The sequence below is a fragment of the Phyllostomus hastatus genome, unplaced genomic scaffold (assembly GCF_019186645.2).
Source record: "Phyllostomus hastatus isolate PE091 unplaced genomic scaffold, TTU_PhHast_1.1 phas_scaffold_1066, whole genome shotgun sequence".
In the NCBI taxonomy this organism is placed as follows: domain Eukaryota; kingdom Metazoa; phylum Chordata; class Mammalia; order Chiroptera; family Phyllostomidae; genus Phyllostomus; species Phyllostomus hastatus.
In genome coordinates, this window is record NW_025334004.1 from 13,091,238 (window position 1) to 13,117,529 (window position 26,292).

The following is a 26,292-nucleotide window of genomic DNA, read 5'->3' on the forward strand; positions in this document are numbered from 1 at the left end:
CACCACTACTCCTGGCCTCCCTTTAGTTCAGTTCTGCCTTCTTTTATTCCAACTGAATCTGGCTGGAATTTTAAAATCATTATTACAAAATAAGGAGAAAACATCAAAGTTATACTCTTAATGCCTTGACTCATGACCCCAACATCCTAGCAACTGAACCACAGATCAGCTTGGCTGCCAAGGCTTATAGGCCAAACTCCTTCCCATTTCAACCTCTCGCTTTGGCCCCAGGTGGACCAAGCATGATGGATTCTGGCTGGCACCATGACCAGACTGGGGGCCTCAGTTCTTCCCTAGAGTGCGTCTCAGCTGCCCTCTCTGGTCATGCATGGGACAGAAGGTCTCTCATCCCCTGACCCCAGTAAATGAGCAAGTGAAGGTCACCCAGCCACCCACCTCCCCAGTGGACCCATTCTTCACAAATTCCCAGAAACCTTCAGGCTTCCTATTCCTATAGATTTTCCTAAATTAAAACTCCTGTATGTGGACAATGTACTAGAAATGGTAGGCTGGGTTATTTGGCTGTAACAACTCCCAGTCTCAGTGGTTTAAGGCAAAGAAGATTTGTTTCTCACACCATGTGTTTATCACGGCTGAGCTGGGGGTTCTGCTTGGTACAGTCACCTCTCAGGGACCCAAGCATGGCCCTATGGAGTCCTGTGGTTAAAAAGTGCCAAAGTCCTGCCCTGGCTGGTGTGGCTCAGTGGGCGGAACATCAGCCTGCGGACGGAAAGGTCTCCGGTTTGATTCCTGAGGGCCAGGTCCCCTGTCAGGGGCCGCACGAGATGCAGCTCACCGATGTTTCCCTCCCTCTCTTTCTCCCTCCCTTACCCTCTCTCTAGAAATAAATAAATAAATAAATAAAATATATTTTTTTAAAGTTTAAATCCTGTTTACATTTGCTCAACCTTCTGTGTCTCAAATTATTTGACCACAGAACCCTTTACCTTACGTAACACCTGTTTCCATCCTATGGGCCTTACGCCCAGAAGTGCCAGCCTAAAGGGATTATAGCATCACAAACCTTTGTGGCACATCTCATAGGTGATAAAAATATGAGGAAATCAGTCTCTGCTCACATTTGTTGATTTTTAAAAATGCATTCAACAAATATGTATGGAGTTCTTACTTTGTGCCGAGTGCCCTGCCAGGTACAGGACTTGCTGCAATACCTGTGCTCCTTGCTGTCATCAAGCTTTCCTTCCAATGGGAAACGAATGGAACCAAAAACAGCATGATGCACACAAAGTACTATATTCCAAAGTGCTGTGGAAGAAAGGAACAGATGTGCTATGAGAGTGCATAATAGGGTGACCTTCCCTCGTCATGTAAGACTGTCCCAAAGAAATTGACCTGCTATTTGCAAGATGAGCAGTTAGTCAGGCAAAGTGGGGATGGAAAGTAATGGTTGTACATATGTAAAGATAGGAAATGTACCAGGCAGAGAAAACAACACGTGTAAAGGCCCGGGGGCAGGAACAGAGAGCTCAGTAAAGTTGGAATACATTGAGAAAGGGGCAGTGAACAAAGGGCCACAGGTCAAGTGGGTACTTTGAGTTTTATTATAAGAGCAGTGGGAGCCAATGAAAGAGCTCTGGATTGAACAGAGACAATACAGATACAGTCAGCTAATTAATTATATGGCTTTTTTATAGTATGATATTTAATTGGTATAGCATTTTAGAGAGATAACTGGCTCTTTTATTTTGGAACCTTTGAATACAGCAAGGTGGAGGTTAAATGAGGCTCAAATCCCTTCATACCAGAGTTCATTGTATATGAAATAAGTTGAGTCCTTATGTGATTTGCAGATGTTCAAGAAGGCACAGAGGAGGAACAAGTGCCGAGTCCCTTCTCGATAACAATGCTAATGCTCAGAGTCCTTACAGTGGACACTTCTACCCTCCAGACTGCGCAGGGGAGTTCTGCAGGTGATCATTTCCCTGGGCGCTGCACACAGGGGAGTAATAGCCCAGGTGTTCTCCCAAGTGGATGTTATATGGTGGCCTTGAGAACCACATTCAAGGAGCTGTCTAGGGTCAAGACCCTGGAGAAACAGCACTTAAATGTCTCAGAGGCCTGAAAAAAATCAGTTGAAAGGCTTTCCCAGAGAGTTGATGGGGGTTCTAAGGTGAAGAACAGGGAATATCTGTGATTCATAGGGTATCCTTGACCACTGCATGGCCTCCAATCTAAGGCAGTGTGGACCTGCCCTCCTCCCAGGGATATGAGGTCCTACTTTGAGAACTTCGTATGGAAAAGATAGGCCTTGAGTTTTTCTAGCTTTGCAATTAATCTTTGCTCTTGAAGACGGGTCTGCTAAAAGGGGGTGGCAGGTTGAGTGCAGCCTCAGGGAAAAGTTTCATCAGGGACTCCCAGATATTTTTACCCTGATGCACAGCCTGAAACACATTTTGCGTGGTGACCCAACACACAGCACACACACAATTTCAATAAGCAGCACCTACATGTACGTATGTGATGTACCTTGGTATTTCACTTTCTATTTTATTCTATTTCATTAAATTGATTTCATGACCCACTAATGGATTGCAACCAGCACTTTGAGAAACATTGGTCTAATAGATGATGACTTGTCCTTGAAGGTGATGGAGGAAGATGCTGTTCATGAATAATGACATTCAGATGAGCAATGCAAAAGGCTGCACAGCCTGACTGTTCACTTTAAATGCTCACGGCAAATCTAGACTCTAGTTTTGTGTCACTCCCAAATATTGAGGCTGGAGGTAGTAAAAATAATAACAATTAAAAAATAACATCAGCACTTACCGAGGACCTACTCAGTGCAGAGAACAGGACTAGGCACTTGAGTGGCATAAAAATACAAATCGTAAATACTCCCTGTCCTTAAAAGAACTCATAACATCATGGGAAAGGTGAAGTGGACCATGAACACAAGAATATAAGGGTATTTCAGGTCAGTGTGGCAGACTGAGGAGGTGTAGGAAAATGTCCCCCACTAGAAAGATAAACTTTATAATTTTACGAGGCCTGTCCAGAAAGTGTCCAGCCATGTACTATGAAAAATAGAGATGTTTATTGAAGAAAATATAAAAAACATTGTACATAGGACAGTGACACCTCAGTCCCCTTCAAAATAGGTACCTGGGGACCTCACACAGTGCTCCCAATAGCCATCAGCTGCCCTGGTGTATTTTCCTGAATCTCATCAGCCATCTGAAATCTCTTCCTTTCAAAGGTGATTTTAGTTTTAGGAAAGCCAGAAGTCACAGGACACCAAATCTGGGCTGTAGTGGGGCTGAGTCACCTGGGTGATTTGATGTTTCACCAGAAAACTGTGCATGAGATGCAATGCATGAGTGGGTGCACTGTTGTGATGAAGCTGCCAGTCACCAGTTGCCCAAGAGCAGTAGCCTTTTGAATCATTCAAATAGTTTCCATGGAGGAATGTTCAAGCTTAACACAAAATTTGGTGCAGATTCATTGCTCTACTCACTTGGTCATTTTGAAAGTGATGGCCACATAGTACATGTGCTCACTCAATGGCATTTGCTGCCCCCACTGACTTTTACAGTGAAGTCAGCATTGTTCATACATGTGCATTCCAGTCCACTCTCCTTGGCTGCCAGGTTACATCGATGTTGCACAAATTGTTCTCATTATATTAGCAATGGTTGGACTTTTTCCAGACAGACCTTGTATATTATAAATTCAAAATATATAAAATATAACAATTGAAAAGTATATAACCACATTCTAAAACAATAAATGAAAGCCCCTAAGTGCCTGGAATGAAAATAAAACACATATCCAAAGTGACCAGTGGGTCCTTGCTTCAGCAGCACATATACCAAAATTGGAACAATACAGAGAAGATTAGCATGTCCTCTGAACAAGGATGACACACGACTTTGTGAAGAGTTCCATATTTTTATAAGTAGCAATGGAAGGAGACTAGACTTTGGGTGGTAAACATACAATACAATACACAGAGGATGTGTTATAGAATTGTACACTTGAAACCTATATAATTTTATTAACCAATTTAACCCCAAGACATTCAACTAAAAATTTTTTTTAAGTGACCAGTAGGAGCTCGCAGAGGCCTTAGAGCTAGTATGTAATAAGACTAGAGTTTAACAGCAATGAGGATAGAAGAGTGAGCCCCAGGCTTCTGCATTTTGTGGGGAGGGCTGAAACCGAGCTCCCTTTATGAAATTAGGAGCTGGGAAGAGTGACTTATCCGTATACCAGGAACCAGAAAACTCCACTCATTGATGAGGATACAGTAGAGAATCTTGTCATCTTTCTGAGGCTGAGAATAGAATAAGGGTCATCTGTGAGAAACTAGAACCCAAGTCTATGCCCAACATGGATGTGCAGTGCAAATCTGCATTACTTACAAGGTGTGCAAAACTCAATTCAAGAAAATAACAAATAAACTGGCCCAGAAACCCATAGAGTCCCAGCAAAAACAAAACCGCTTGACACGAAGCCGTTTCCATGACTAAGGTCAAGTAAGCTCCCCACAGAAGCCAAGTCCTGCTGGAAATAACTTCACAAGCAAAACTAGAAACTACAGGAAGAAATGAACCACCGTGAGAAAGAGAATCAGCTCAAAGATAACACACCAGAGAATTCAAATAACATGGTATGTAACAAGGCAATGCGGAAAATACCTTAAAATAAATGCATTTTAAATGTTCCCTCCAAAAAAGGAAAGAATAAAATCTAAAAGGCAAGAATAAGACAAAATGAAGAAGAAAAGTAGTTGAAAAAGAACCAAAAGAATTTCTAGAAATAAAAGAGTATTTAAATAAAATCTCAATAGAGGAGTTAAACAGCTGATAACACTGCTGAAGAGAAAATTAGTGAATTGGAAGAGAAATTGGAAAGTACCCAAAATGTAGCTCACAGAGTTAAAGTCATGGAAAATATGAGGAAGCTAGGAAACATGAAGAATAAAATGAGAAGATCCCAGGGAGGTATTAGAAATTCCAGGAGAGAACAGAGACAAGAGGGAGAGAAGCAATAAACAGTGATGAATTACCAGTATTGAAGGGAAAAAATGAATTCTCAGTAAGAAGAGGCACAACTGGATTTCTGAGCAAAGTAAATAAAAATAGGTTTTCACCTAAACACATTGTAATAATACTGCAGAATATTAAAGACAAGAGTCTTAACAGTTACCAGTATAATGACAGTCAGACAGGCAGCAGGCTTCTCATCAGTAGCAGTAGAAACCAGATGAATCATTATAGCCTCGAAATGCTAAAGGAAAACAACTGTCACCTTACAATACTAAAACCAGGTAATTACCACTCAACACAGAAAGAATGAAATAAAGACATTTTAGATACAAATGAAAGACTTTACTATTCACAGATACTTAATAAAGGAATTTCTGAAAGACTTCAGTGAGAAGGAAAATGAATCCCAACAGAATTCTATTATTGAGTTAATAGAAGCGACAGTGAACAAAGAATTAGGTAAATATATAGGTACATCCAAATAATAATAATAATAATAATAATAATAATAATAATAATAATAATAATAATAAACTATTTTGAGAAGCATAAAATTGGGTGGAACTAAAATACTAATCAATAAATAACAAAAAATAGAAGAGGTTAGTTCACAGTCTAAGGTCTTTTCATTATTTAAGAGAACAGGAAGACAGATCAACTCTAATCTTTGTGAAGTATAATATGCCTGTTTACAAAATTGAGTAATTTGGTTTTTCTAGAAATGGAATGTTTAACTTCCAAACCAGTAGAAAGGAAAATAAAAAACAGAGAGAATAAATAAAACTTTATTAATGCTATGATGGAATACTACACAGAAGAAAGAAAGAACAAGCTCCTACCCTTTGCCACAGCATGGGTGGAACTGGAGAGCATTATGCTGAGTGAAGCAAGCCAGGTGGTAAAAGACAAATAGCATATGATCTCACCTTTAATAGGAACCTAATCAACAACACAAGCAAGCAAAATATGACCAGAGACATTGAAATTAAGAATAAAGTGATAGTAACCAGAGGAGGTAGGAGGGGATAATGCAGGGAAAAAGGGGAAGGGTTTTCAGGAACATCTATAAAGGACACATGGATAAAACCAAGGGGGACTGTACTTGAATAACAATTAAAGTTAAAAAATTAAAAAAAAACAAGGGGGGTGGGATCCGGGGAGAGAGGTGGGGATGGCTGCAGTGGAGGGGGAGTGGTGGGGAAAAATACAGACCACTGTACTTGAACAACAGTAAAATTTAAAAAATTAAAAAAGATTAAAAAAAAACTTTATCAGTGCTATAGAAGGCATGAAAGAGGGAAAAGAGGAAAGCAAAGAAAAAGAGCAGAAATAGAAAACACAAAGTAAGACAATAAAAGTCCAAATACATTAATCACAATAAAGGTAGACATCAAATCAGCCCATTAAAAGAGATTTTCAATTTGAATTTTTAAAAAGATTTTATTTATTTATATTTAGAGAGGGAAGGGAGGGAGAAAGAGAGAGAGAAACATCAATGTGCAGTTGCTGGGGGTCATGGCCTGCAACCCAGGCATGTGCCCTGACTGGGGATCGAACCTGTGATGCTTTGGTTCGCAGCCCACGCTCAATCCACTGAGCTACGCCAGCCAGGGCTTTCAAGTTGAATTTTTTTAAAATCCCAGGTATAGGCTAGTTTACAAGAGACTTGTCTAAAACATAAAGTCACGGAAAGGTTAAAAATGAAAATACGGAACATGATACACTGGGCAAATATTAACCAAAAGGCAGCTGGGCTAGCAATATTGATATCAAACGACAATTTAAGGGCAAAGGCATATACAGGGATAAAAGTGGATGTTACTTCCTGAAAGAAGGAACAATCCAACAAGGAGCTTTACTTATCGGCACGCTGGGAAGGTCCCGCCCGGGCAGCCTGAGTCCAGCCTAGGCAGGCTCCTCTGCCCTGGCTGGTGAGCTGAAGGACCACTTCCTGCTCCAACTGCATTTGCACTGGCTTGCACCTGCCTGGGCTGGGGAGGGTAAACCCAGACAGGGCACTGCTGGAGGAAAACACATGCTATCTTTCTTGAGTACACCTCGTAATTGTCGCACGGTCTAGGTACATGTTTATTGTAACCTTTTAGTGTTTGGTATTGCAAAGTCTAGGGATGAGAAGAAACCACTAACTAGTATTCCTCAAATGTGGGCATGGGTAACAACATGGGCTGGAAAAAAAAAACAAATCTTCCATGGGGGCTCAAACATACCAAATATCACTAATGTGCCCTTGGTGTTTCTCTTGAACTCTGTGAGTGGGCAGGACCTAAGGGGCTCTGAGATTTGAGGTCAAAGTAGAGGGTTTGGTGTATGCCCTTCAGTGGATCAGGTGACAGGAAAGTGAAGGGGAAGGAAGGGAGGTGAGGCTTACTCTGAAGACCCAGAGTGCTATCCCTACTTCTGAAGCTGGACCAGCATCTGGGGCCCAGCCTCTCAACCCGCCCAGACATCTGCAGATACTCCAAACTGATGCTTCTGGACATACTTCCCCTTGTGCATCGCATTCCTTCCAGACCCGTTACAGTGCGATTGGTCCATGGGACTCAGCAGTGTTGCCTTTTGGCCCCATCTTTCCCCTCTGGCCAGCATCCCCTCAGGCCATGGCCTTGCCTTTTATGATGGAGTTGTTCTTCTCAAAAGACTTTTTCTGCCCATCCTTTGAAGAGTCTGTGAGTTTATTTTTGTGGCACGCACCTCTTGGAGTGTTTGCCCAGCATCTTTGAGGGCTACTCTCCCCACCCACAGGGGTGGATGCCTAGGAGCCACATTTGGCCACAGTTGACTGAGGCAAGGTCAGAGACCCCATACAAAGTGAGCCATTCAGATTTCTACTCTTGAGAGTTAGACATTTGAACTGATGGAGGCAGAGACTGGGATGCAAGCAGAGTCACCTTGACGGCAACATGAAGGAGACGGCTGAAGGGCTTCCACTTCTAGAGACTCAGAGCTACCTTGGCTTCTGCCTTTCCCGGATGTGAGATACTTCTGGGTAGTCTCAGCAGAATCTCTGTGTGCTTCGGCTAACTCGGGTTACATTCTGCCATTTGCAGCATTATTTTTTAAAAGGTTTTATTTATTAGCCCTGGCTGGTGTAGCTCAGTGGATTGAGTGCGAGCTGCGAACCAAAGTGTTGCGGTTCAATTCCCAGTCAGGGTACATGCCTGGGTTGCAGGCCATGACCCCCAGCAACCACACACTGATGTTTCTCTCTCTCTCTCTCTCTCTCTCTCTCTCTCTCTCTTTCTCCCTCCTTTCCCTCTCTAAAAATAAATAAATAAAATCTTTAAAAATGTTTTAAAAGGTTTTATTTATTTATTTTTAGAGAGGGAGGAAGGGAGGGAGAAAAAGAGGGAGAGAAACATCATGTGCAGTTGCCTCTCAAGCGCCCCCTACCAGGGACCTGGCCCATAACCCTGGCATGTGCCCTGACTGGGAGTCAAGCTGGTGACCCTTTGGCTCACAGGCTGGAACTCAATCCACTGAGCCACAACAGCCAGGGCACTGGCAGCATTATTAACATTGCTTGGTTAAAGAAGGGATCTCCCCTTCAGTAGGAAATATCTTCTCCTAGCGATTCATTGACTGCCAATTTAGAAGCTCTGGTTCATTAAGGTGTAAAGGCTCCAATATGGTGGCAGGTCAACCTTCTTCAGAACAGGTACTGAGTCTGCCTTTCATCCATTGAGTAGGACTGTCCTGTCTCATCCCAGGAGAGGTGCCTGGAAGGCTCAGACATGGGTTTTCCCTGCCCAGCAGGCAGCCTGTCCTTTCACTACATCAGAGGCAGTAGGTGCACCGAAGTGTTCCATTAACAGTGCCAGGCAACCAGTAAACCATCCAGAATTTAAAATGCACTGAAAGAACTAAGCAGGGAATCAGGGCAAGAAGCAGTCATGAGTCATATTGTACATCCTAGAGCTGCACACAGAGGGCAGGGTTCTCTGAAAACACTGGCTATACTTCAGTGGATTCTGTGGAGTGGTATTCTTTGTAGACTGCGGGTGTACATGATCCTGCATTCCATCTGTATTGTCCATGTGCATGGGTTGCCTGTTCCCGTGGGGTGTATTCTCAGACACCATGGGTATATCTGATCTTGCAGGTAGTTTTCTAGGAAACCATGGCTGAATCCAGTTGTATGAGGTGGGGTCCCTTATAAGCCCTAAGGATGCCTGGTTCTGTAGGAAGGTGTCCCTGAGGACACAGGCATACCAGGGCCGCTGGCCAGTGGCACTGCTCTCATGGTGTCTCCAGAAACCTCAGTCACACCTAGTCCTGACGAGCACAGCATCCCCACTCTTACCAAGGATATCTGGGAACAGCCTCCCTTATTAAAAATAAATGCCACTACAGAAGCAAGCCAACTAAAGGTAGAAGGGATTTTAAAATGAGAAAATTCACCATTTTTGTAACCACTGTGGTCATAACTGATTCAGGCAACGGATGCTAAACCCACTGGATACAAGATGCTTAGAGAACAGGATATTCACACAGTCTCAAATCCCACCCCCACTCCAGATGATGTATTCCTCATACAGGGCTAAGGGCACCTTTACAGTGGAGGAACTTGGGTGACTCCACCTTAAAGCAGTTAAAATTATCATCATCCATCCTTGGAAGAACCAGTATCTTGTGTCTCCTGATCTGATGCACTGAGAAGGAAGCATCACCTGTGTGGCATTCCTGCCCGAAGTGTTAGCCTGAATTTACTCACGAGGAAACAATCAGACAAATCCAAATGAGGGGGCATTTGGACTGCTGCTTGGACTTTCCAAAACTGCCAAAATCATGGGGGGGTGGGAAGCTGGAGAACTATTCCAGGATAAAGGAGATTAAAAAAACAAAATAACTAAATGCAGATGGAAGATCTTGGGATCTTGGATGGGGGATTAAAAAGGACATCATTGGGACAATTGTAGGGTTTTTAATAAGTACTCATAGATTAGGCAAATATTGAATTTCCATAAATCCAGACAACTGTCCTTGTTTTTAACAGATAAATACTGAAGTATATAGGGGTTAAGTGTCATATATGTCAGCAACGAAGACACCTGTGTTTCAGAAAGAGGAGAGAAATCAACTTACCAATTGCTAATTTGTGTCAGAGTATATGAGTGTAAGAACAGTGAGCTTTTCTGTAGGTTTAACATGTTTCAAAATAAAAATTTGGAGGAAAGAAACAATTTTAAATACAACAACCCCTAATGAAATAATGGATCTAGTCAATGGCTGTTAAAAGCCATTAAATGAAAACCTGATGGAGGGAAAAAAACCTGAAAGGGAACTTTATAATGGACAGATCTGGCTGGCAGCTACTGAACCCACTGATTAAACTTAACATTATAAAAATTAAAATGACGGGAAGCTGTGTGGTCCTGATCTGATGCAATAGGAAGTTCACAGCATCTATAAAATCTCCTTGCTTCCCCCCAAAAAAAATCAAACCCGAAGCCAAGCACTCTAGAACCTACCAGTTTAAAAGACAGAGAAATGTGTGAAATGACATCACAGGAGCACTGTCAGCAAGATCCAGAATGAAGGAAAGTCCAAAGACAAGTGGCCCATAGTGTCTTCAATAAATTTCAAAAGAAAGTATAACTTATGAAATCCAAGAAACTTAAGAGCCACACTGACCACGTACAGTGAGTAGACCTGGATTAGAAACCAATTTAGGGAAATTTGAATACCGAATGGGTATTTGATGAGAGTAGGAAATTATAGCTAATTTTTATTTAGGTGAGATAATGGTATTGTGGTTATGTTTAAAGGGTCTTTAACATCTAGAAATGCATATTGAAATATTTATGGGTGAACTGATTTGATGTCTATGATTTGCCTCAGGGTAATCCTGGGGGAGGGGGAAGGGGCTATGGATGAAATGAGATCAGCTACGTATTGATAGTCATTGAAACTGGGTGATAGGCACATGGATTTAAAATACATACATATTTGAACTGGAATAAAGTTGTAACAAATGAGTAAACACAAGCCACTCCAATATATTCCCAACACATTCTCCTGAAAGAGGCTCCCCGGGGTTAGAAAGAACGGCTGTCCCGACAGGTGCGCACAGGTGAGATGAGGGACAGACGTTCCAGAGGAGCTGACACCAGGGCCAACTTGGAGTGCTAATTCTCTTTCAAGTGGGGCACTGCATACTCTGGGGGTCCTGTCTTTTGGGTTTTTTTAACCACTCTGCTGGGTAGGAGAAACAAAATATTATTTCTGGGCAGCTCGCTGCCCCAATCTAGGTTAGGGAATGAGGTTCGAAAAGCCTAGTGGGAGGGACCAGGTAAAATTAGATGTCTCTTTTTTGGTGAGGCCGTGTTGAGGTGGAGGTCCGAGATCAGAGGTCAAGGGTGGGGCTGGAGGGATGAGTGCATCCCTGAGGTGGGTGTTCTCTGCTGAAACTGAACGAGCCTCTAGAGCAGACTCCCCAGGCCTTCGCGCCTTCATCCTGGGTGCTCCGGTTCTCCTGGCTGGAGACAGACGGCCTCCCCCATTGCTGCCCACGCTCATGCTCATGCAGCCCGGCTTCAGGTCCTTTCTTCTCTCCCCCGGCCCACTTTTATTCCCTCCCTCCCTGAGCCCCCTCCCGATCTCCATTGTTCATTCCCGGTCCTCCGCCCTCCCAGACACCCCAGTTCAGGGTCCAAGAGAAGGACAGCTTTTATGTGGCTTATAAAATTCTATTATATCTGTATTCAAAACCTAGCAGCTGAGAAACACTGGTAATAGGCGTGTTATTAAGCGTGTAAATACACATCCACTCCAGGGCCTCCAAGGGGCGGGGGCCAGATTCTCAGGCCGGGTGTCTCCCCTGCATGTAAGTCCCTTCCCACCTGACCTCCTCCCAGACCTGGAACTCATGTGGAGGCCCAGGCCTCCTCCAGGCTCCAACCACTGTGGTCCTGCAAAACCCAGACTCTTGAAGAAAGGGGGCGGGGGAAGAGGGCCGAAGAAAAAAAACATTAGGAAAAAAACTCCCACCCAGAGAGCATTCTTTCTGCAGCACTCAGGAAAAAGGATGTCTCACAGGGGACGGGAAGGCGAAATTTTTTCACATCCAAATGGATTGCAATTTCCCTCCATTTAGCACCTGAAGGTAATTAGCTCGAAGAGACTGCCGAGTGCGAAACACGTTCACGGAACATTAACTCTCACACATTCTCCAGTTGCAGGGAATTAATAGGAAAGATTAAAGTTTAAAGAGAGCAAAATGCCATTACCTCGCCAGCCACCTCTCTCCGCGGCAGTATCCAGCCCCCGAAAACCTTCGGCCAGTGCTTGGGCCGGGGCTCAGGTCTCAGCCTCCAGCCTCGCTGGCTGGGGCATCTATCTGGGTGTGCCCCATGAAAAGTGCTCTCAGGTGCTGATGTGCACACACTTGTGCAAAACAGGGCAGTTCTACCCTTTACGAGGCCATTGCCGCCCCCCTCCCCTCACCCTGAAGTTCGGAACAGGTGTGTTCTCTTACAGGTGGACGCCTGGCATTGCTGGGGGTCAAGGCCCTGGGGGGGGTGCTGGGAAGGGCCATCAGCATAGGTGTGCCCAGTGATTTGGGCATAGAGGGTGGGACCCGCCAGCATGGCCAGCAGCGCAGTGATGGAGGGTGTCACTCCCACCTCTGTATGTGCGGAGGCACCTGGGTGAGGCGGTGGAGGGAGCTGTCTCCACTCCAGTGAGTCAGACAGGATCCACAGACACACGTGTACACACACGTGCAGTCTCCCGTTGGCACACACAGATGGCCTTGGTCACTGCTTTTTTCAGAGTTTATGTAGGCTTCAAATTCTAAAGGTTTCTGGGTTGCTTCAGTATTTTAGGAAAAGATGAGAGACAGAGAGGGAGACAGAGGGAGAGAGAGTGGGGGAGAGAGAGGGGGAGAGGGGGCAGAGGCAGGCAGGAGAGAGAGCGCGGGATGAAATTGAGACATGGAAGAATTTATTGCCCAGAAAATTCCATTCTGCTATCTGATTCAAAAAGTCCAGTCCCCCCAGCTTCGGAAAATCTATTTTCCACATTTTAATACCCTGCAGAACAGTCCTCATAACTCATCCGAGTGTGTTAAGCACAGTTTTATTAGATCTGAAACAAATTTTGGTGGGGAGATACTATAGGTCATTAACCATGGAGTAATTTTATCCTTGTTTCCCTAATGATGCCATAATGGCGAGCGAATTTCTTAACTAAAGACCAAAGAACATTTTGAAGGTCAGTTTCATCTGTGAGCTCCTTCAAGCGCTTCTCAGAGAAGATTGGAAAACTCGCCGATTTTTTGAAGAGTCATTAATAATGTGAAAGCTGAAAGCACCCTCCATTTGCGTTCCTGCTTTTTACCTTTTAATTTTATATCGTCCCCGCTCAGAGCCCCGCTCCCACTCCTTCACCCTCCTCTGGACCTCCCGCCCGCCTACCCACCCCACACTGAGAACAAGGCTGCCCAGTACCAGGTACTAGGCTGCCTGTGAGGCAGCAGACGGGGGCTGCAGTGGGGGAGGCAGCCGAGTTGGAGAGGCCAGACACCCCGCTGAGATGGGGGTCTTTACGCTCTTCCCGGACTGGGTGCCCTGTGTGAGGGCATCGCTACAGGCATGATGTACACGTGCATGTGCGCGCATGCATGCAGACATGTAGTGGAGGGGACTGAGGTGTGTACTGGCTGCACACACGCAAGCTGGGACCAATGGGGACTTAGTCTCTCTAGCTGGGAGCCCCCTGTTGGAGGCAGGCTGGGCAAAGTGTCCTGAAAACCAACACTGGGGCGGTCCAGTGGCCTTGGCAGTGGGTGTGTTGGCAGGTAGAGGGGGGTCAGTGCGGTCTCTCAACAGGGACAGAGAGACACACATGGAGTGCTTGAGACGATTTATAACATGTGTTCGCGCATGAACACGTGTGTCCTGGGAATGGCGAGGTCATCAAGGCGAGAACCCTTTGGTCCCTTCCCACTAGTAAATACCTCGATACTAGAGACAGTGACCATTGTCTGGCCAGCCCTCACTCCTCGATTCACTCATCCTCTTGTCCCCCAGGTCTGGGGACCACCCCCCCATCACTCACTTTATTCACCTTTGATCCCTGGTGCCTGGCTCCTTGGGTCCCCCTAGTTCTATCCCTCCCCCGGCAACCCCCCATCCCCTGACCTCACCTATCTGAAGGCTGTCGTTGCGGGGTGCCCGGCCAGGAGCCAAGGTGGGACAGCACTTCTGTGTGTGTGGGTTTGGGGAGGAGGGGGCCGTGTGGTGACACTCCATGCTCCCAGATGTGGTGGCAGCGATAATTCCAATTTTATGCCTTTGTTATGGCTTTAATCACTTTCTTTATGCGTTTTGTTCCAGCGATCAGGGAGAGACACCTGATAGGCAAAGAGGATACCAGGGGAACCATTTTTATTTGGAATGTGGTGAGAAGTCTAATTAGAATCTGAATTCTGCTGAGCCTTGAAATGGCCAGCACTTTATCCTGATCGCCTTAGATATTGTTTCGAGTCAATCATCTGTCATGGTGCGGCAGGAGAGCTCTCCCTTCACACCGCCCTCCCTCCTGCCGCAGGCCTGCAGGGCACAGTGTGGGAGGGCAGCTCGGACCCCCACCCTCATAGGGGTATGTGCCTCCTCCTGGTGGGGGCGCTGTTTTGTATGGCTCGCTGTTGCCTGTTAAGGTCCGTCTTCGCTGGGAGGCTGAATTTGAGCTCATGGGAGGCAGGGGGCTGCAGGTAGAGGGTGCCAAGTGGCCTAAATTAGAAGTAGGAAATATTGGGGTGAGGCCAGACTAGTCTGGGGCACCTCTTAAGTGCTCCTAGCACTTTGATCACCCCACCACCTCTCTGTCAATGGCCATGGGGACTCTCATTTCTTTACTTCCCCCAGATAAATTGTATCTCTCCTGCCTGTTCACTGTACCTTCGACTCCCTACCCCCATAGCCAGCCCCTTCCCAGCCCAGCATTTGCCACATATTTAGCTTTATTTCTCTGATTTTCTTCACTTCAGTCCCACCGCCAAAATGCTATTCCTGTTTGTTCTTCCTGTTTAGGACTTCTGCCATTTGTCAAGTCCCCAGACTGGTTCCACCTCCTCCAGAAAGCCTTCCCTGACTACCTGAATCCACCGTGAGTGAGCTCCCCAGGGGACAGACAATTACAGCGTGGGCCCCCACTGGGGAAGGCCATGCCAGCTTCGGGCACTCCCTCTAAACAGACTCCTGGCCCATTCCTCTTTCTCCTGCCTTTAAACAGTCTCCTATTGTCCTCTCTCTTTTTCTTAACTCTGTGTGTGTGTGTGTGTGTGTGTGTGTGTGTGTGTGTCCTGAATCTTCTCAAATCCCCTTTGAGCATGGCAACATATAAAATAGAAATAAAGATTTCTCTTTGTGACAGTCTCCTCTCCCTGACCACACTGGGCTCCCCAAAGTGAGCTCCAAAAGTCACAGGTTCACTGAGGCTTTCTGCTCCCCCTCAACCCCCCATACGCACCATTGTTGGGGGTGACCAGTGTGCAAAGTGAGTGCTGTTTCCGGTAGGAGGAGCAGATGTGCTCTAGGAGCATGTCCGTAGGAGGCGGCCCAGGTGGTTGGAGACTCCTTGCAGGGTTGTAGATCTACATACGGTCCCCTGAGTACTTTTTAGATGCTTGGAGGCCGGTCAGTGCACCCCGTAAAACAGTGTCCTCACTGATGGTCATTGTCACCAGGAGCCTCCTGGATGGCCACTGCCCTTCAGAGACTGTCTGTATGGGAGCGGTTCCCAGAGGATGGTCCAAAGGGCAGCGTTGCCAGACATGCCTATAGCAAGATACAGACTCAGAGGGTCCCCAGAATGCCCTCTCCACCTGCTCGCCTCCCCTTCCCCATTCGGACCCAACTTGAAATGCACCCCTGACGCATTTTGTTCCTGGACAGTCGTTTCCCACTTGCACCTCAGTTCTCCCTGGGCCCCACACTCTGGCTGGGAGTGGGGATGGGACTGACCGCAGTTTACAAATCGCAGGGCTCGTGGCCAGGAACTCGGGGTGGTTCTCTCAAGTGCTTTGCCAGGACTGCAGTCCTTTCTCTCTCCCAGCAGCCCTCATCCGGAAAGCATGCTTGTACTGGTACCACACTGATGGATGGAGAGTGAAGAGATGCAGGGAGATGCAAGGAAGGGAGTCCAGAATTTGGGGAGTGTTGTTTACAGGGGAAGGTAAGACAGTGGCTGGATGGAGTTAGGAGCAAGCTAACTAATGGGATATTGCAATCTTCCATTAACATCTAGGTATAAATTAATATATCAAATGGTGTGTGTGTGTGTGTGTGTGTGTGTGACAGAGGGTCAGTAGGTGAGAGGCTCAGGCCCCCATCGGGAAGAAGTGGGACCCTGGCACACTTGGTCTACCCGTGCTGAAGGGTGGGAGTGCGAGGGTGGCTCGTTCTCCAGCTGCTGCTAGCCCGCCTACAGAGGAGTGCGGGCTGGGGGAGGCTCGGGCTGCGGGCCCAGGGAGCACATGTGCTGGGAGGGGGCGGTGGACTGGGGACAGGGACGCCAAAGCCGGTAAAGGCCAGGCCTCTTCCCATCTTGCACGCCCTCGAGGCACTGTCCTCTCTCTACACCCAGAGCTTGGCTGCAGTGGGGGTAGATGAAAAGGAGGGGAAACTGTTGGATAAAAAGAAATTTGAAAAAAAAAGTAAGTGAAATATTCAAACTGGAAAGTGATATTATAGAAACTGCAGCCCACGGCTCAGTGCATTCAAATTTATTCAAACTCGGCGCCTGACAGTGATGGATGCGGCAGCTTTTCCCACAATATGGAGAAGGCGCGGGGGCATTTAGGACTGCGGGTCCCCTCCGGGAGAGTGGGGGCCCACACCACCTCCCATGCCTTGCTCCTCCTAAACGAGAAGTAGAGTTCTGGGTCATGGCCCCTCTACTCTTCCAAGCCCTAGATACTTCTCGTAGCCCGAAGTCCTGGGGGTCCCAGGGGACCTGGGCACCACTAGCTCAAGTGCTTAGGGTATGGCCCAAGACAGAGGTAGCTGGTCGTGAGCCAGTGTGACCGCCAAAGCCAAGGAAGAGGATGGTCAGACCCGTCCACAGGAGGACTGGACAAGGGTGTCAGCTGTACCAGGGAGAAGAACACGGTGGTGGGGTTTGAAGCCAAATAAATGGCATAAACCCAAGAAGCCCCCAAGCATGCCGGGACCTGGGTTCTCAGGACCCCACGTCAGGGTGCAGCTGGTCTCATTGTTCTCCACCTTTCCCCAGGCCGGGGCGGCAGCTGCCCCACCCAGGAGAGGGACAAAAGAGAGCCTCCAGGGAAACCTCCCGTGTGGGGGCTTGGTCTAAGCAGTGGGTGGCTGACAGAGTGTTCCTGAATGTTGTGCCCTAGAGTGTCCCCTGCTCCCCGGAGCACCTTCCAGCCTCCAGGCCACCAACACTTTTCCACACAGGGTCATCCATGGCCTTCTGTCCACCCTCCTGACCAACACACCCCACGCCGGATTCCAGGCCCCGTCCCGTGGGAACCCTGGGACTGCTGGTCACTCTGGAAAGCTCACTGGTCGCTTGGCTCCCTGGCCCATTACACTCTCCTGCTTTGTCCCTGTCGCTAACACTCCTTTGTCTCTTTTCCTTTGTACGGCTCTCCCAAATGTGGCTACACAGCAAAACTCAAACTTCAGCTTGTTATTCTTGCCTCCCACCATTTCCCAGAAGACCTCCGCTCAGGCACCTCCAGCTCACACCTCGCTGCGGGTGATGGAAACGCTGACCTCTGAGTCCAAGCCCTCAGTCCAGGCAGCACAAGGCGAATATGCTGAAAAGCCAGAAACAACGTGTGACTCCCTACTTTGTAATTAGCCCTGTCACCCACCCACTTACCTCACAGGAACCTTGGGCCCTCTAGCTCTTCACCCATTCCCATCTCCACCTTTGGTCAGCTTACAAATTCAGAGACATTGCCTTATGTCTTTTGTACCCACTTTTCCCTCCCCCTCACCCCCTTACCCCAGGAGTGCCCTTATCGAAGCTCTCCTGGATCTCTTCAACTCAATCAACAAATCATGTGTGAGTGACCACCTGCACCAGTCACCAGGTAAGGCATCTTTCTCTAAGTGGGGTTCTCTGCCTTTAAGTCCTATACCTCCTTGGTTCTTCTATGCACTGCTGCTAGATCAATTCTCCTAGAGCACAGCTCTGGTCATGTCACTCTGCTGCTCAAAAACCTTCAATGGCCCCCATTGCCTACTAAATAAAGTACAAACTACTTACTCGGATGTCCACACCCCTTCGTGATCTGCCCCTGCCCATCCCTCTCCCAAGCCTTCCCATTACTCCCCTTCACACTCACGTTTGCCAGCCGACTTGGACTCCGAGTGGTTGCCCTGCTCGCTCCCCACCCAGCGATCTCCTCTGTGCTCTGTCTGGTTCAGGCCATTCCTCCTTCTGGAATGGCATCACCCTCCAACACCCCAACTCACCTCTGCCCGTCAACACATCAGTCCTCTGAAAGACCTGATTCAAGTGAAACCACCTTTTGAGCTCTGGCTGGTGTGACTCCATGGACTGAGTGCCAGCCTGCAAACCAAAGGGTCGCCAGTTCGATTCCCAGTCAGCACAACCTGGGTTGCAGGTCAGGACCTCAGTTGGGGGTGTGCAACAGGCAACCATATATTGATATTTCTCTCCCTCTCTCCCTCCCTTCCCCTCTCTAAAAATAAATAAATAAAATATTTAAATATGTTTTTTAGTATTTTCTGTAAAAGGCTTAGCAAGGTGCCTGCTAGTTGTTTTTATTATATTTTAATGTATTTTTATTACCATTTATTCCTCCTATACCCTCTTCCTTCTCCCTCTCTGCTCCCCCTGCTGGCTGTTGTTATTGTTGCTGTTATTATTATTATTGTCCCCCCGCCCCCCAGAAGTGGTTTCTCTTCCCTGTGAAACTCCTAGTCCTCTCTATAGCTTTCCTGGCTCCTGTCATTGATGTCTGATACTGTTGTTACTCATATGTTTGCTCTAAAGCTGTCCTGGACTTCTCGGGAGCCAGAACTAAGGCGTGCTTATTTGTGCTCCCCTCGGCCCCTGGCACCTGAGACTCGGTAAACACTTGTTGAATGGACGCGTGAACGAACGAGCCAGTGCGGCCACACTGGCTGGGACATGGCTGTGTGACGTGGAGTTGGCTCTTCTGAGCCTCCTGTTCTGGACAGTGACCACCTAGGTGTTCCCTGTCATTACTCCTGGCCCTCCTGACACGTGTCCAGGTGAGCTGGGACACATGTGTGCAGGCTGTATGACAGGCGTGTCATCCCTCTACAGTGGAAAGGGAGTATGGCAGAGTTCAGCCTTCCCAAGTCATTAATCAAAGGACACTCACTGGCAGGCCCTGGGAGCCGGCTCTGGGCTCTGCTGGGGCTGGGGCTGCCATTGAGGGAGTGAGAGCTGCCCTCGGGGGTTCCAGCCTAGTCGCTCCTTCACTCCTCCGTGACTCTCAGACCACAGGCACTCATGCAAATGGGCGGGGTGAGCCCCTTCCTCCACGCTGCCCTGAAATGTTGCTTAATCCAGAAGTGGCTCTTTTACCCTTTTGGTGTATCTCTTACTGCCCCATCCAGACTAGCGCTCCCTGGGGAGGTCTGTTGCCTTCTGCAGAATTCTCCACTACAAAGCCCAGAGCTACACAACTTAAAGCTGCTGAGTAGCTGGGTGGACAGATGCCACGAGTAGTCGACAAAATAAAGAGTAAGTGAGCAACGAACTGAACACAAGATGAACAAAGTGCTGGGTAGCTTGGCGCACACCACACTAACCAGCATTTACTGAGCATCTACTATGTGCCAGGCACTGTGCTAAATCCTTCGCCTGCACTGACTCATGTCATCTTCCCTTCGGAGTAGGAACGATTACGGTCCTGTTGAGGAAGAGGAAACTGTGGCTCAGGGGAGAGAAATAACTGAACGAGAGCACCCAGGATATCAGTGACAGAACATTGGTTCCCTGCCCCAGACTCATGACTATCCTTGGTGACCTCCTGGCCAGGGTCATCTCCCCCCTCCCCTCACCGCCAGCACTTTGGGGAGCGGTGGTAATGGAGGTAGGGTAAGCAGAGTCCTGGGAGGAGGTTTGCAAATAGGTAGGGAGAATTGTAAGGTCCCCATCCCTTCACATGCACTGAGGTAGGCCTCTGGGCTCTGAGTTTTACTCCTTTTCTTTCTGTCCCCCTTGGGGACAAGGCAGAGCTCAGAAAAGGCACAGCTGAGGAGCCTCTGTTTCCCAAAAGGGGGTCTTCCCAGTCCTCCTCCCCTCTTCCATTTGAGAAGGGAGTGATGGCCTCTCCAGAAGGGTCCCCACTCTGGGGGACCCCCGGTCCCTCCCGCCCCTTGCCCCCTCACGGGGAGTCCCTCTCGTCCTGCCCAGAAACGAACAAGCACGCTAAACTCCGGGAGATTTACAGCGGGCGGCTGGGCGCGCGGCCCCCGGCCGCCGGTGAGATATCTCCAAACAGCGCACTAACCACTTTCCATTTTATACCTCACCAGCTTTATAGCATCTTAAGGATTTCTGTGCACGGCTGGCTTCCCGCCCAGGGAAAAAACCCAGCCTTGTAAATAAATACTAAATATATATGAACAGAGACGACAGTGAGAGGAGAGGGGGGTGCCGCGGGTGGGGGGGCGCGGGTAGCAGCCCAGTGCTGCCCACCAGTGGGGAGGGGGACGGGGATATATGGGGGTGCCCGAGACAAAGGCGGCAGGGAAAAAGCAGTTGACAGGCAGAGTGAGGGAAACTGAGATAGCCCCAGAGACGAGGCAGGAACAGAAGGATGGAGCTGGATGGAAGGGCTGCATGCAGGACCTGTCTCCCTGTCTGTGTGTGTGGGGGGGGGGGGCAGACTTAAAGCTTGAGGAGATAGGGAAGCCTCTTCCCATCTTACCTCCCCTCCTCCCCACAATTTCCGAGGGGACCCAGGGATGGCTCCCCGTGCTGTGTGTGTGCACACGCACATGTGATGGTTTGTATGTGTGTATGAGGAGGGGGTGACAGGTATGTCACAGCGTGCTCCAAGGAAAGAGTTTCTGTCTGTATGCACAGGTGTGTGTTGGGTGTTTGGTGTGGGTGGGGCTATGCCAGGTGAACACAGGGTGTGCGTGTGTGTGGGCAGACTGTCTGGGTTGTGTCAGGGTGTGTGCATGGGTTAGGGTGTGCTGGGGGTGGGAGGGGGCAGGTGAGTTCCGAGAACATGTGCAGGTCTGGGGTGGAGCCGCGGAGGGCTGAGCAAGCCATGAGTGGCCAGATGCATCCGAGTGTCCCAGGGGCTGGTGGGGGCTGGGGAGGCGATGAGGTGTGGGCTCAGGTAACCCGGGATGGGCCTTCAAAGGGGTGTGTGTTGGATCTGAAGGCAAGTATCCGTTTGTGTGCTGGGGCCTGTCAGGGGTGGGCTTTGAGGTGCTAGCAGGTGGTCATGCCACCTCTGCTCCACAACCCCCAAGTCTTTCTAGAGGCTCTCGGACCTTCTCTGCAATGACCACAGGGGAGAGAGTCCTCTTTGCTGACTGATGCCCTCATTCTCCCCCAGCCTCTGTCTCTGAGGTCTCTGGACAAGAGCCAGAGTCAGACTGGGGGACAGGAGGGACCGTACTCTCCCCTCTCAGGGGACCCGGCGATCCCTTTTTCTTCCCCCCTTGTCTTCGATATTAAGTATTCAAACCTCATTTACATCCTTATTTTTCAATTTGCTGCCACAGTAGTTTAATTTATTCGATATAATTTCTTTTTCTGAGGGGACATTAATCATTGCCCTGTGCTTTTGGGCGCCTGTGCGATCTCTGCGTGTGTATGTGTGTGCGTGCGTGCGTCTGTGGGGCGGAGGGGTGCTGTGTGTGTCTTTGAGTGTGCATCTGCGTCCATGTGCATCTGTGCCCGGGCATACTTGTGTCTGTGTGTGAGGTGCAACGTTGTCTGCTTTGTGAGGGGGTGTGTGTGTCTTCGTGAGAGGGTTTTATGGGTGTGAGAGAGTTGGCGTTGGTGAGTAGGTGTGAAAGGGTGGTGTGAGTGTGCTTGATTGTTCAGGTCTCATTCTTTGGAATCCTTCTGGCCCTTCCCAGGATGTCAACAAAGAGGGGAACTGGAAAGAGTTATCGCAAGACCCGAGACCTGGGTCTCTGCAGCTCTGGGTTTTCTCCAGATGAACAGCAGGGGTTCAAGGACTCTCTCAACCCCTGACACCTTCAAGGTGGGTCCTCCCATTACCTCCTGCCAGTTTTCCTTTCCTGAGAGTATACCATGGACATGAAAATGGAGCTGAAAATGTTCTAGAATCCATGGTCTCTCAAGAAAGGGAGAGTCCGAGAGATGTGGACAAAGACGCAGAGATAAAGACAGGCTGAGGAGAGCAAGGTAGGCCACGGCAGGGGAAGAAAGAAAGAAGGGGACGGACACACAGAGAATGGTGGAGAGAAGAGCAGGGGAGAGGGAGAAGTGAGCGAGCCACAGCGTCTCAGCCCATAAAGTCACTGGAATGGGAGGAAGGGGCGAAGAGTCTCTGGCATCAGCTCAGGCCCCGTCATGGCTCAGTGTGAGTGATGGGGGGCGGAGGGACACGGGGTTAGGGTGCTTTCCTCCAGGAGCTGAGATGAGTGAAGTGACTTGGGGGAGGCTTGTTGGAGAGAAGAGGCAAGAGGAAGGGGGAAGGGGAGCGGAAATATAATTCAGGGGAATGACTCCAGGAAAATTTCCAGAGAAGTTCGAGGGAAAAGAAGGAAGCTCTCCAGGGCCAGCGCCTCCCCCACGCTCAGTGCACCTGGGCAAGTCCATGCATTCCTGAGACGCCCTGTTGGTCCCCATGCCCAGAAGCCCTCAGTGTTTCTTCTCTGGCACATTTGTGTTTGTGGAGTCTCCTTTCTCCCCGTTGGTGGGCCTGGTGGGGAATGGCCAGGAATTGGTGGAAAGGCCCACTGTCCTCCAGGCACTGTGCTGGGATCAGATCTGTGACCTTCCACTTAATCTCCACAATGACTCCTTGAAGCAAGAATGGTCCCCCACTTCAGAAGGTAGGGAAGGAGAGGCCAAGCTTGCCCAAAATCACAGGAAAGAGCAGAGCCAGGACGGTTACGTCTGCCTGAGGCCATGTGCAGAGGTGGCCAAGCTCTACCCTCCTGTCCTTGCCACCACACAGGTACAATACACACACAAAACAAGATCTGAGACCCAGCGCCAAAGTGGGGAGGCCTTCTGGGGCGGGAGTCAGGAGGTGGGAGGGGTGGAGAACAGCCTCCTGCGGCTGGTCTCACAGCTGCCCCCAGCTGTGAGGACTTGGAGGCCCAGAGCACAGAGCCCGGGGCTCCCTTGGACTCCGTCTTCCCACTCACCTGGGACTCAGGGCCCTTAAGGGCCCCTCAAGGGCCCCTCCTGGGAGGAGGGGCCAAATGCACTCAGGCTCAGGACCCCATGGCTCTGCCCTGGGGCCAGGTTTCTGCTTCCTGGACCTGGATCCTTTTGGAGCCCGGTTTACAGCTCTGACTTGCCCGCTTTAGTCTCATCCAACGAGTGGCTGAGGCCCAGGGTTCCTTCTCTGAAATTCTGAAAACGAAATTCTGAAAAATGATCTGAAATTGGAAGACATGAGACCTCAGCAGCTGAGCCTCCAAACACCTGACTGTCGGAAGTCTCCAGATTTAAATGTGCTACTACCTGTGGCACTCAGTGTCCCCGGGTATCCAAACGTTTGAGTGCGTAAGTCACCGAGCACCCAGGAGGTGACGGAGTGTCCACAGCTGGAAATCTGAGATGGAAGGGAGTCTGCACCTTTCCAATACCAGTTCGCCAGGCCCCTCTGTCTTCCTTGCTCCCTCCTAAGTCCCTTCAATGCTGCCCACCAGAGAGACCACTCTGCTCTCCTCCAGGAGTTCGCCGGGGCCAGGCCATCACACCCAGGCCCCCAGCACAGACTCGTCACACAGGAACCATTGCCCACTCGGTTGATGACTGGGTGATCGAGACAGGGGGTCGCCGGGCCTGGGGGAATGGGCAAGGGGACAGGCCTCGGGCCGAGGAGAAGGTAGCGCTTTCATTTGAATAATGGGCAAAATCAAATTAATTCTACATTAAATAGTTGTGAATAAAGGGTTGAAGTCAGCAGTTTCAAACTTGTTTTCCTTAATTACTTTCCGTGTTTAATGTCATTAAGAAGATTAAAAATTCATTAACAAGAGTACTAAAGTGGCAAACCAGGAAAGCGATCACTCCAGGTTAGAAACTCCGCTGAGGCCGCACAGTGCGCCTTCCGCAGGGGGGCATGGGCAGGGGCCCGGGAGAGTGGGGGACAGACACACGCTCACACCCTTACGCTCTGATACAGCAACAACGGAAACGTGCCTCCATAATAACGGTGGGCACGCGGGCATCTGCACACTTGGACAGCTTCTGCTCATCCACACCCAGGACTTCCATGACCATGCAAAGGCAGCGCCTTTGGGCCTGCAGCTCATCAGTCTCCTGACTTCAGAAACCCCTCTTCTGAGAAGGAGAATTAAAGATCAAACTTTTGTGACAGGCAGTATAGGGCCTTGGGAGCCCGTGTCAGCCCAGATGTCTCCTGGCCATGTCCCGGTCTCTCCCTGTCTCCTTCCCCCTCCGCTCCCACACTAAAGGGCTCTCTCAGGGCAAACCCGATCAGTTTCCTGGGAGGAGCTGCTGTCTTTGAGGCTTAATTATCCTGGAAAAGGATCCTTTTTGTCTTTTAGCTTGTGGGGGGTGGGGGTGACTGCAGGGTGGGGAGGGGTCATGTTTCCTCCAGGGAGAGGGAGGGGGGGCACAAAGGGGAACCTAGTCCCAGAGGGTAAGGCTGAAGCAACTGAGGAATGGGACCCACGTGTCCTGGTGTTCAGCCCAGATTCTGACACCCAATCCCTATCTCTAACACCTCACCTCTCACCTCGCCTTCCTTCACTCCCTTCTCATTGCTGACCTCCTTCCTCCCCAATTCCAGGCTTTACTCCCTTTCACCATGAAAGGACTCTCCTTGATTTAGAACCCTCTTCCCCGTGGCGATCACAGTCTCTCTGACTGCATTTCCTATTCTCTAAGCCCCACATTCAGGAGCAGGTCCCCGTAGGGGTCTGGGTCACCTTGGGTGCATCTGTGCCTTTGTGGCTATGTGGCTAGTATTGCTGGCTGTGTTGGTGAGTGTGTGTGTGTATATATCTGAGTGTCTATCTGTGTCTGGCTGTGTGAAAAGAACTGTAAACTCAGCTTGGGAACACCAAGTTAATCATAAACAAATGTGACCACCTAAGCCTGTGAGACCCCATTAGAACGAGCCCTCTCACTGTAGAGGTGGGAAAACCAAAGTCTAAGAAGATGAAGTTCCACTCCTAGGAATAAACTCAAGGGAAATGAAGACACAGGCCCCCACAAAAAACTTGTACAAGGATACTCCTAGCAATATGATTTATAATGGCCAAAAAGTGGAAAAACCCAAGTGTCCATCAGATGACTAATGCATAAATAAAACTCACCTTATCCACACCATGGAATATTATTTGGCCATAAAAAGGAATGAAATACTAATTTATGCTATACCATGAATGAATACTGAAAACATTATATTACGTAAAAGCAGCGGTCATAAAAACCATGCAGTGTATGATTCCTTTTATATAAAATGTACAGAATAAGCAAATATACAGAGAAAAATAATAGATTAAGGATTGCTTCGGGCTAGTGGGGAGGGGATCTGGGGGAAAGAGGAGTGACTGCCAATGGGTATCAGGTTTGGGGGCATGATTCAAATGTTCTACAGCGTCTTATTGTGACGGTCGTACAACCCCATGAACATACCAAAAACCACTGGCTTGTACCCTTTAAGTAGATGAATTGAATGGTATGTGATTATATCTTAATGAGCTGTGGGTTTGTTTTTTTTAATGACATATGTTGCCCAAGGTCTCCCCGCACGTGAGCGGTGGCACTGGTACTAGAGCTTGGTTCCTTGACTCCAGGCTCAGGGTGCCTTCCACAGCCCTACGCAGCCTCGCAAGTCTGGCTATGGAGACTCTCAGCCCTGGGGGGTGGCATCCACCTATCGTAGCCTCGCGGCTTTTCGGTAGGGTTGTCAAGTCTCTGTCTGGGATAGTGTGTCTTGTTATGTGTATGTCCGTACGGGTTTGTGGTCTCACAGCAAGTGCATCTCTGCACTGCTGTATCTGCCCGTGGCTTTGCCTGTGGTGACTGCTGCCTGTGCTCGGGCGCTCTGCTCACTGCCTGGGTCTCTGGTTTGTCTGCGTCCACC

The 26,292-nt window shown here is 48.8% G+C and overlaps 1 non-coding gene across 1 annotated transcript; it reads left to right on the plus strand.

Annotated features, from left to right (window-relative positions):
- The first annotated feature begins 3,812 nt into the window (after positions 1-3,812).
- Positions 3,813-3,915, plus strand: LOC123829169. Its single transcript, XR_006787556.1, has one exon. It is a non-coding gene; the product is annotated as a U6 spliceosomal RNA (small nuclear RNA).
- Positions 3,916-26,292: the final 22,377 nt, after the last annotated feature.